Source organism: Lactuca sativa, chromosome 3 (genome assembly GCF_002870075.4).
Source record: "Lactuca sativa cultivar Salinas chromosome 3, Lsat_Salinas_v11, whole genome shotgun sequence".
Taxonomy (NCBI): Eukaryota; Viridiplantae; Streptophyta; class Magnoliopsida; order Asterales; family Asteraceae; genus Lactuca; species Lactuca sativa.
Window position 1 is genome coordinate 233389335 of NC_056625.2, and position 9846 is coordinate 233399180.

Here is a 9846-nt window from a genome sequence, read left to right on the forward strand (position 1 = left end):
GTTTTAAATTCCTAAAAATGTAAAATATTATCAAACAGTTTCCAAAAATTGTCAAACCTTGTATTTTTCATTCTAAATACAATAGAGGTTTTCCAGAAAATTTTCCTTGAATTATTGATATGGTTAACTATTTTCCAAATTTTTAAGCATTCATAACAACATAAATTCACGAAAAATGGCATTCAAAGGATAAAAATTCTCAAACTTTTTATTTTAATGTTATTACACATTAATAAGCTGGGAAAAATATAAAAATGGATTTCCAATCTGTTTAATTATATTTTATGATTTTTGAGTATTTATTCAAATAAAAATTGGAATAAATAGAACATAGTTTCCAAAATTACCCAAACTTTTTATTTAACTGTTATTATACATAGCTAGACTGGGAAAAATATAAAAGATATTTTTCAGTGGGTATTTCTATTTTTCCTTGTTGTATCCCCTTAAATAATCATTAATTGAAGAATAAATAATAAACAGTTAAAATAAATTACCAAGAATTTTTGTAACATCATTTACGGTGTAATTAATCTGGGAAAAATACCAAAAGTGGTTTTCATATTATATAATCCGGTTTTGGGTATTTATGTGTATTTAAGTGTATTTAACATTAGAAAATAGGAGAAAAATAGTTTACAGTAGAGAAAAATCATCCAAAATTTTTATGTAACGTCTTACTGTACAACATGATGTTCTGGTAAAAGTTCATGAATTTTGGATAATCAGAACTATTTTTCCTATTTTTAGGCCATTATAATTACCAAAAATTGGGAAAAATAGAAAGGAATGATAAAAAATTCTCAAATTATTTTTATTAGTCTCCCACCACAGGTAAGTGCTTCGAAAATTGTTATATACAATTTTCACACTTTCTAAAGTGGTTTTGTGATTTATTGTACCCAAACAAAAAGAAAATAGAAAATCATACTAAACAGCAACATAAATCGATGAAATTTAATGCGAGGTCATTATTTACCATAGGGGTCATCCACAAATTTACTCTGGATTTATAGACCTCTGGAAGTATTTTATGTGATTTATGCCCTTGTTTTCTTGTAGCAATTTTAGTAAATCAAGGGCAGGACAAAAACTCTTGGGATTTCCCAGATGTTCATATTACCTTAATGGTAATCTGTAAAAGTTTCGATTTGAACAGAAAAGAACTTTTAAATATTTTTATAGACAAAATCATTTACATGCACTATTAACAATGTACTTTGATCATCAAGCTCTTTAGCTTGGTGTTCATCACATGCATCACGGTTTGAAGACCATGCCTGGACATATGTTTGTCATAGTTATGTTTTTAAAAGAAATACTCGAAAGCATAAGGTTTTTGAACCTTTAAAACTTGTAAAAATCCGAGCTTTAGTGTTTGACATAGGTTTTGGTCCTTGGATTTCACCATTAAACAACATGCATGTTGTTCTTGGGTGAAACCCTAACACCATCATCATCAAACTCGACATTCATGAACATGTTCATGAATGTTCATAAAGAATGGTGTAGAAAGAAGAGAAATACAAGAAAATCCTTTAAAAACAAGAAGGAAAAGTAAGGAAAGATGAGTGATTTTCGTGTATACCTTGAAGATTAACCTTAGAAGATGAAGATTTGAGGAGAGGTGTTCTTGGCTGATGATTTTCGTGAGTTTAGAGAGAGAGAGAAAGAGAGTTTGAGTGTTAGAAGGGTGGAGTGTGAGAGAGAGTGAAGAGAGAAGTTGAAGTGTAAGAGAAGGATAAAATGATTAAGATTTTTGGGGAAAAGAGAGCATGGGAGAGAGGGTGCATTGGGAGGGGGGAGGCCGAGTTTTTTGAGGGTATTAGAGAGTCTCCCTTTCACTTATTTCTTATAATTATAATCTCTCCTATTTTTATAATTTTTTCCATATTTTTATAACTATGCATTAACCTAGTTTTCTTTTCATAAAATCTTGACATTTAACTTGTAGATTAGGGTTAAATGTTAATAATTAAATTTTCTTTCCATGATTATATTTACTAATTCTTTTTAAACTTAAATTGATCTTATAAGGTTTATAATAAATTTTTATAAAGTTGTAAAGTTTATAAATTTGGATTTTTGGCTCTTTAGAGTTTTTGGAACATTGTTTGATATTCACCATCATATTGGAATGTAATTAGAACATTTTAATTTATTTTTAGGGTTTTATACCTTTTTTCAATTGTAACAGAGTTTGAAGTTTCATTCTAATTATGGCATTGGCATTTCCTATTGTAGTTAAGCAACTTACTAGAATCGTAAGAGTCAAGTATATTAGTCCTAGATTTTAGTTGGATCCTAGTTTATGCAACAGTTTGACCTAATTTATACTACTAGGCCATGGCATGTTGTGCATGAATGGTTTTTATAAAGATGCATGAGTCTGAGAATGACCTAAATTTGACAGTTATCACAAGCTCTGTTGTACACTTGCTCAGACCGGAGTTCTCCAACGTCAGGACCCCCACCCGAGCGTTCAGGCCCTCAACCTTTTCACCAACTTTACCGATTGATCCGCCAAGATTTCTCTCTCAAGTAACACCGCCTCCTGCCTAGTATCCAAGCTGCGCTTATTGTCTTCTAACTTTACCACATGGGCTTCAGTTCTTTGCATTCAATGCCCCTCCTGTCTGAATCAGACTAGAGGGTCTCCATCTAGGAGATGTGTTCGGCGACCGCGACTAAATAAGACGACACTTGAGCGACAGTGTAATGCAAGCCATCAGCCATATCCTCGTCAGACAGGACATTAAGGGCCTGATTTGTGGTAGGAGAAAATGCATGTTGACACCACTCGAGAGCGATGTCATGATCGGAGACAAGATCCTGAGCAGTTAGCCTCCAAGCTGGCTTATAAGCATCTGGATGAGAACCCATCAGCGGGAGGGTGGTTGTGTTTTTACCAAAAGAGGTGGAGGCAAGACCATGAGGAGTTGGAGACCTATTCTTTGTACCAGATCCTTCGATTGTGGGAACGGGGCTGGTTTTCTCGCTGCTTCCTTCTCCGGTATGACAGGGCAGTTCAATCGCCCCGGTTTGTGCCCCCTCCAGCAGTTTCGGAAGAACTTCATCGGGGGCATGGTTGGAATCCTTGGAATCCCCCAGTAAAAGACTTAAATTACGTTTCTTACGTAGAGGGGCCCCGATGCTAGCTGCCTTAGTTCGGCCACCGGAAGAGGCTTCCAAGAGTGCAAAATGACTCTTAACCCGACGAAGACTCCTCGGGGACCTGGACAGTGTAGGATCCTTCTAGAAGCACCAGTGAAGACATCCTATACGTTCGGATCCTCACTAGTGCTGATAACACTGTCAAAACTGACAGTCCCCGTGAGTCCTTGGCCAGAAAAAGGAGGTGGAAGAGCCTCTACCAAGTCAACACCGCGAACCTAAAGCTCGCCGTCAAACAGACCTTGAAGAGCTTTCTCCAAAGAACTAGTCTCCTCCACACCTGGTAAAATCAAAAAACAATACCGGTTTAGCCAAAGCACCGCTTTAAACATAACTTGCCATTATTATATATAATAGGGGGGAGAGGAAAAGCAAAAGAGATACCCTCTTTCTCAATAAAGAATTTAGGCATCTTGCCACGTGCCCTCCAAGCAGAACTGATCCTACCAGCGGCCAAGAAACAATCAAGCCAATCTTCACTTGTGATGCTAATCTTCTCCAAGGAATCAGCCAGTTCCTTGTCAATGTCAAACAACATGGAGGCACGGTCGACGTACACCTTAGTCCTCGGGTAACTGAGTACCACGAGATCATTGTTCACCCATAAGAATTTCTCCTTCCTATTTTTCTTAGACTTCTTATCGTGGATAAGAGTAGGGACTCCCCGACGACGAGAAAGGGTTCGAGTCCTCGACTGAGTGGAGGCATTAAAGAAGTGCTTGAAAAAAAGAACAGTCGGCAAGCAGTCTATAACACGACAAAGGAGTTAAAATCCGACTATCTTGTGTAAAGTGATATGGGTCAACTCCTGCCTTAAACAAGGCGATTGGGATCCCGAATTTTCCCTCAGGAGGACTGTACAAAGAGGCATCAAGCAAGGGAATTTCCATGCCGTATTTAGGAACGAACCCGAATCGGAACTCGAAAGACTCCCATTCCTTAGTGGTAAGATCTCTTCCTAAGGTGTGAGCAGTAGCCATGCAAAATAAGAAGGAAATGTTTAAAGGATTTTTCTCACGAACAAGTAGAAGGAAATGAGGAAAAATCTAGGAGGAGCTGGGTTTTAATTCCATCAATGAGGCAAAGAACCGTCCTCATGATGAAACCGCCGAACAATGGCGATTTCGCCCTGCCAACTGCACAACCTGTCAACAACAGTTCACCATGTATCTATGAGTGGACTAGAATAACTCTGCTACGCCACGAACTCAGAAGCCTGCTGGTCTAAGGGACTTGTTAACATTCCTAACAGCCATGTTAAATGTAACAGAGACGTTACTGCATTGGCTGACACCCGGTCTTGCCCGCAGAGAACCAAAGCCAGAACGACAGCTCATTTCTCATCACAAGGGAAGAACATCCCATGTGATCTCCTCATTCACTCACAACCAATGAAAAAGCAACAAATAGCCCAGGTGATGCCCAAAACTGACATCACCTGGCAGTTAGTTAGCTTGAGTTACACTCCCAGTAAGAGGAAGCCACGTTACATGTTCACAAGGCACGGTCCATACAATCTGTTAGTAACAGGTATAAAAGGATCTCTTCCCTCTCAAGGGAGGGATCCATCTTATTTCTCACGAAGATTACCCTAAGATTTCTCTCTCACTCTAGACTAACTTGATCTTCGGAGCGATGTCCCAGGAGAATATTCGGTCGTCCTCTAACGGTTCTTATGTGATTGTGTTCTCAGGAAACCACCCAAGTGAGATCTATCCTTCAACATCTAGAACATCTGCGAATATGTCACAACCGAAAACCTTATATGCATCTAATAATTTCAAAAAATCACATATGAAAGATTATATCACATACCTTTGTTGCTATATAGTAATAACAACTCAAACTAGAAGATCTTTACTTTTGAGAACAAGTACCACAACTGTAGTACCTCTAATGGATCACAAACACACTAAGGCAAGAGGGTGAATATGAGAGAGAGGAAAGGGAGTGACTTGCTCTAAAAATCGGATCCTTCTAGGTTTTCGCAAGGTGTGGCCCAATTTAAGAGCTAAGGGTTCTGTTTATACTTGAGGCTAGCTAGGGTTTAAGGTAAAACCCTAATTCCTTAACTTAGGGCCTAAGCAAGTCCATAGACTCCCTTCCCTTAGGGCTTGGATGAAAATACCTAGAACCTTATAGGTATTTTTGGCCTTCCCTAATAAGGGTGATCCAATGCCCCAAAGCCTCAACTATCAAGTAATTACAAAACAGCCCTTACACTTTAAATCCGTTCCTTTAATCCCAAAATTAATTGCAAATTAATTTATGATTAAATACTTATTAACAATATGATTTCTAATTAGTATATTATTCTTATAATATATTTAATAAATCATATTTATGCCCCAATTTATCATTCTAAATGATAAATTCAGCCTCTCTCTCTCTCTAATAGTCATCCTGTCTAGTTGCCAGTGTGAAGGAAACCCAAAAGTACCATGCTCCCATCAAATCAAGTACATATCAATTACAATTATGGGCTTAGACACCTAATCCAACAGTCTCCCACTTGGATAAGTTTAATAACTATAATTTCAAGTATGAGTTAAGAATTTTATTAGCAATCGTAGCTCACAAAAGCTATTGTCGAACTCTGGCCTAGTCAGTTATGTGTCCTTAAGATAAGGGATCATATAATCCTTCGTTCTACAAGATATCATGTGGACAAAGACATGGAACAGGATCATTCTCAATGTCCAACAGTTTGTTTCCCCATTTCTGATTTGTTTGACAACGAACTTAATTGAACACATCAATTCAGTCTTGACCAGGCCAGGCACATAAGTCAACACAAAATCATCGAGGGGTCCAAGATATCGCTTTTACCCTCTTAGGATATGCTTTTACTATTTACTCATCCAATCGTACACAACAACACATTTTATAACATCAAGTTACTGATGTGTTTACGAATTATCAATGCACAACCAACTTGTAAACAACAACTCATATATGTCGGTTTAAAGATTATACGATATTATCGTCTCATAATTACTCGTGATAAATTACATGAAGTAATTCAAATGAGTGTGGGTTTAATCCAGTATTCAAATCATATTTCAGGAGTACTCATGAATGTTGTTGTAAACATTTGATATGTCTAAGCACTTAGACAATCTACAAACCAATTCATGACAGTCTTGCCTCATTACTCACTTCCAAAGTATGATCGACTATGGATAATTCGAATAATCCAATTATTAATGAAGTAAAACATGCAAAAATGAAACACAAAATAAACAATTGAAAAAATATAGTAAATAATTACTTATAAATAAATCTCCATTAATCAATCATCAAATGTTAATTACATTTATATTGTTACAAGTTTCTGGTGAGCTCTACCCGGGTGCCCTTGATATCGGCTAACCATGCTCAACACAAAAGCCAAATAGGGAGAGTACATGTCATAGCATACATGATCAAGCCACTGGCGGAAGCATATGATACTCGACTTATTTCTGCTAGCTTGGCATCGATACTCAGACGCTTAGTCTTACTCAGCTTGGTATTGCTTTCGATTGGTAACTCCTTTTTCTTAGAATTCTCCATGCTAAAATGTTTCAGCACCTTGTCCAAGTAAGTACTCTTACTAAGTCCTATTAGTCTATTACTCCTATTTCCCAATATCCTTATCCCTAGAATATAAGCAGCTTCCCCTAGATCGTTCATAGCAAAACATTTCCCAAGCTAGGACTTAACCTCCTACAAGGTTGGAACATCGTTTCCTATGAGCAGTACGTCATCGGCATACAATACTAGAAATATAACTATATTCCTACTAGCTTTGACATACACACATGACTCATCCTCACTTCTAGAGAAACTAAACTCTTTGAATTTCTCATCGAAGTAAAGATTCCATCTGCGATACGCTTACTTCAATCCATAAATTTCTCAAGCTTGCACACTCTTTTGGAGTATTTAGCATCCACAAAAACCTTCTGGCTGATACATGCAAACATCTTTAGCCAACTTCCTATTAAGGAAAGCAGTTTTGACATCCATCTGCCAGATTTCGTAATTATGAAATGCAGCGATGGCTAACATAACCCTAATAGACTTGATCTTGGCCACTGGTGAGAAGGTCTCATGATAGTCAACCCCCGGGTTTGAGTAAAGCCCCTTCGCAACCATTCGTGCCTTGAACGTGTGCCCTTTTCCATCCATGTCGATCTTCTTCTTGAAGATCCATTTGCACCCAACTATCTTAAAACTTGGTACATTGTCAACCAAGTTCCAAACTCGATTGTCATACATGGACTAGATCTTACTGTACATTGCCTCTTTCCATTTAGCAAACTCAGGACCTACCATGGCTACCTTGTAGCAAGAAGGCTCATCCAAATTTACCAGTGTACTGTCACTAATAAATGTATTACCATCTGTAGTAATATGAAAACCATAAAACTTCAGTGTCATTCTAACTCGAGTGGAATGCCTAAGAGGTAATGACTCGTCAATCGGTTCAATAGGAATCTCTTCCTCAGGTTGAGCACTAGTGTTTGAGGTTCCTTCACCGATTGATTCTTGAATCTCTTCAAGATCAATTATCCTCCTACTGTCCTCTTGGCGTATGGGTTCTCTCTTGCGAAAAACTCCTATCCTCGCTATAAAGACCACGTTATCACTGGGTCTGTAGAAAAGATATCCAAAGGATTTCTGTGGGTAACTGATGAAAATACACCGCTCGCTATGAGGTTCAAGCTTCTTGTGAGCCTCTCGTCTTACAAAAGCTTCACAACCCCAAACTTTGATATGTGCCAACGAGGTAACCTTCCCTGTCCACATCTCGTGAGGTGTTTTGCCAACCTTCTTAGTTGGTACTAGATTAAGGATATGGGCGGCAGTCTCTAAGGCATACCCCCAGAATGAGATTGGTAACGAAGCGTGACTTATCATGGAACGAACAATGTCCAACAAGGTTCGATTGCACCTCTCAGCTAAACCATTTAGTTGTAGTGTCTTAGGTGGCGTCAATTGTGAAACAATTCCACATTCGTTAAGAGAGTCGTGGAACTCGATACTAAGATACTCACCACCCCTATCAGATCTAAGCATCTTTATCTTCCTACCCAATTTATTTTCCACTTCTTGCTTAAATTATTTGAACTTTTCAAAGGTTTCCGACTTGTGCTTATTTAAGTAGATATATCCATATCTAATATAATCGTCGGTAAAAGTCACATAGAAGCGGTTGACATCCCTTGTGGTAGATCTGAAGGGCCCACACACATCCGTGTGTATGAGATCCAAACATCCTTCACCTCTTTCACACGTACTAGTGAAAGGTAGGGATGAAAGTGGGTCCAAACCCGGACCGGATGGACCCGGACCCGGAAAACCCGGAACCGGTTAACAAGATTTTATAGAACCGGAAACCGGACCGGTATATAGGAACCGGTTCCGGTTTGGTTCCGGGTAAAGTGGGTCTAGAACCGAAAAACCAGGAAACATCAAAGTGGGTAGGTTGGAACCGGATAAAGTGGGTTTAGACCCGGAAAACCCGAAAAACCGGAATTTTTTGGTAATTACTTACTACTTAGTGGGTTGAACTTTGAAAATTTTCATATTGATATCCCGACTTTGGGGGGCTGTAACTTATTGAATACGAAACCACAATTAACAAAATTAGAGTCTAAAATCATGTACAAACTCTAAAATACACTCTGGAAAAACCCGTATGTCAATCCGAATTTAAACGAATGAGATATACTTGTGTTAATATTTTCACATAATACAAAGTACAAAAACAAATAGCTGAAAAGTTGAAAATTTTCAGTTTTGATATCCCGACTTCGGAGGACTGTAAATCATTGAATGTTAAACCAAAAATGACAAAATTATAGTCTAAACTCATGTACAAACTGTAAACTAAAATTTGGGAAAAAACTACATGTCAATCCGACTTCAAACGAATTAGATATGCATGCTTTAAAACTTTCACCGAATACAAAAAAACTAAAAAACTAAAAACTTTCAGCTTTGATATCTCAACTTTTGAGGACTGTAAGTCAATGAATATAAAACTAAAAATGACAAATTTATAGTCTAGAATCATGTACAAACTCTAAACTAGATGTTGGAAAAAACCGTATGTCAATTGGAGTTGAAACGAATAAGATATGCATCTTGTAAACGTTTCACAAAAACTGGTTCCGGCCCTAAAAGTGGTTCCGGTTCCAAAAATCGGTTCCGGATTTTAGACCCGGTTTACCCGGACCCAATGGTCCCAAACCCGGATTACCCGGAACCCGGATAAAGCCAATTTTTAAACCCGAAACCGGACCCGGTTCTATATATTCCGGTTCTAACGGGTCCGGTTCCGGTTCGGTTCCGGTTCCAGTCCGGTTTTTCGGTTCTAAATCTCATCCCTAGTGAAAGGTGATTTAGTCATCTTTCCAAGTAAACAAGATTCACATGTGTCCTCTGATTTTAGGTTAAATGACTCCAACATCCCATCCTTTTGGATTTGCGCTATGCGCTTCTTTTTGACATGTCCAAGACGACAATGCCACAAGCATGCCATGTCTTAACCATTAGACGAATCAATATGCAAAACATTATTTCCTAAGTTATCTACAACCATCACAGTTTCATATACACCATTACAAGACAATGCTTCAAAATATGATAAACCATTATAATAAGAATTAATAGAACCAATTT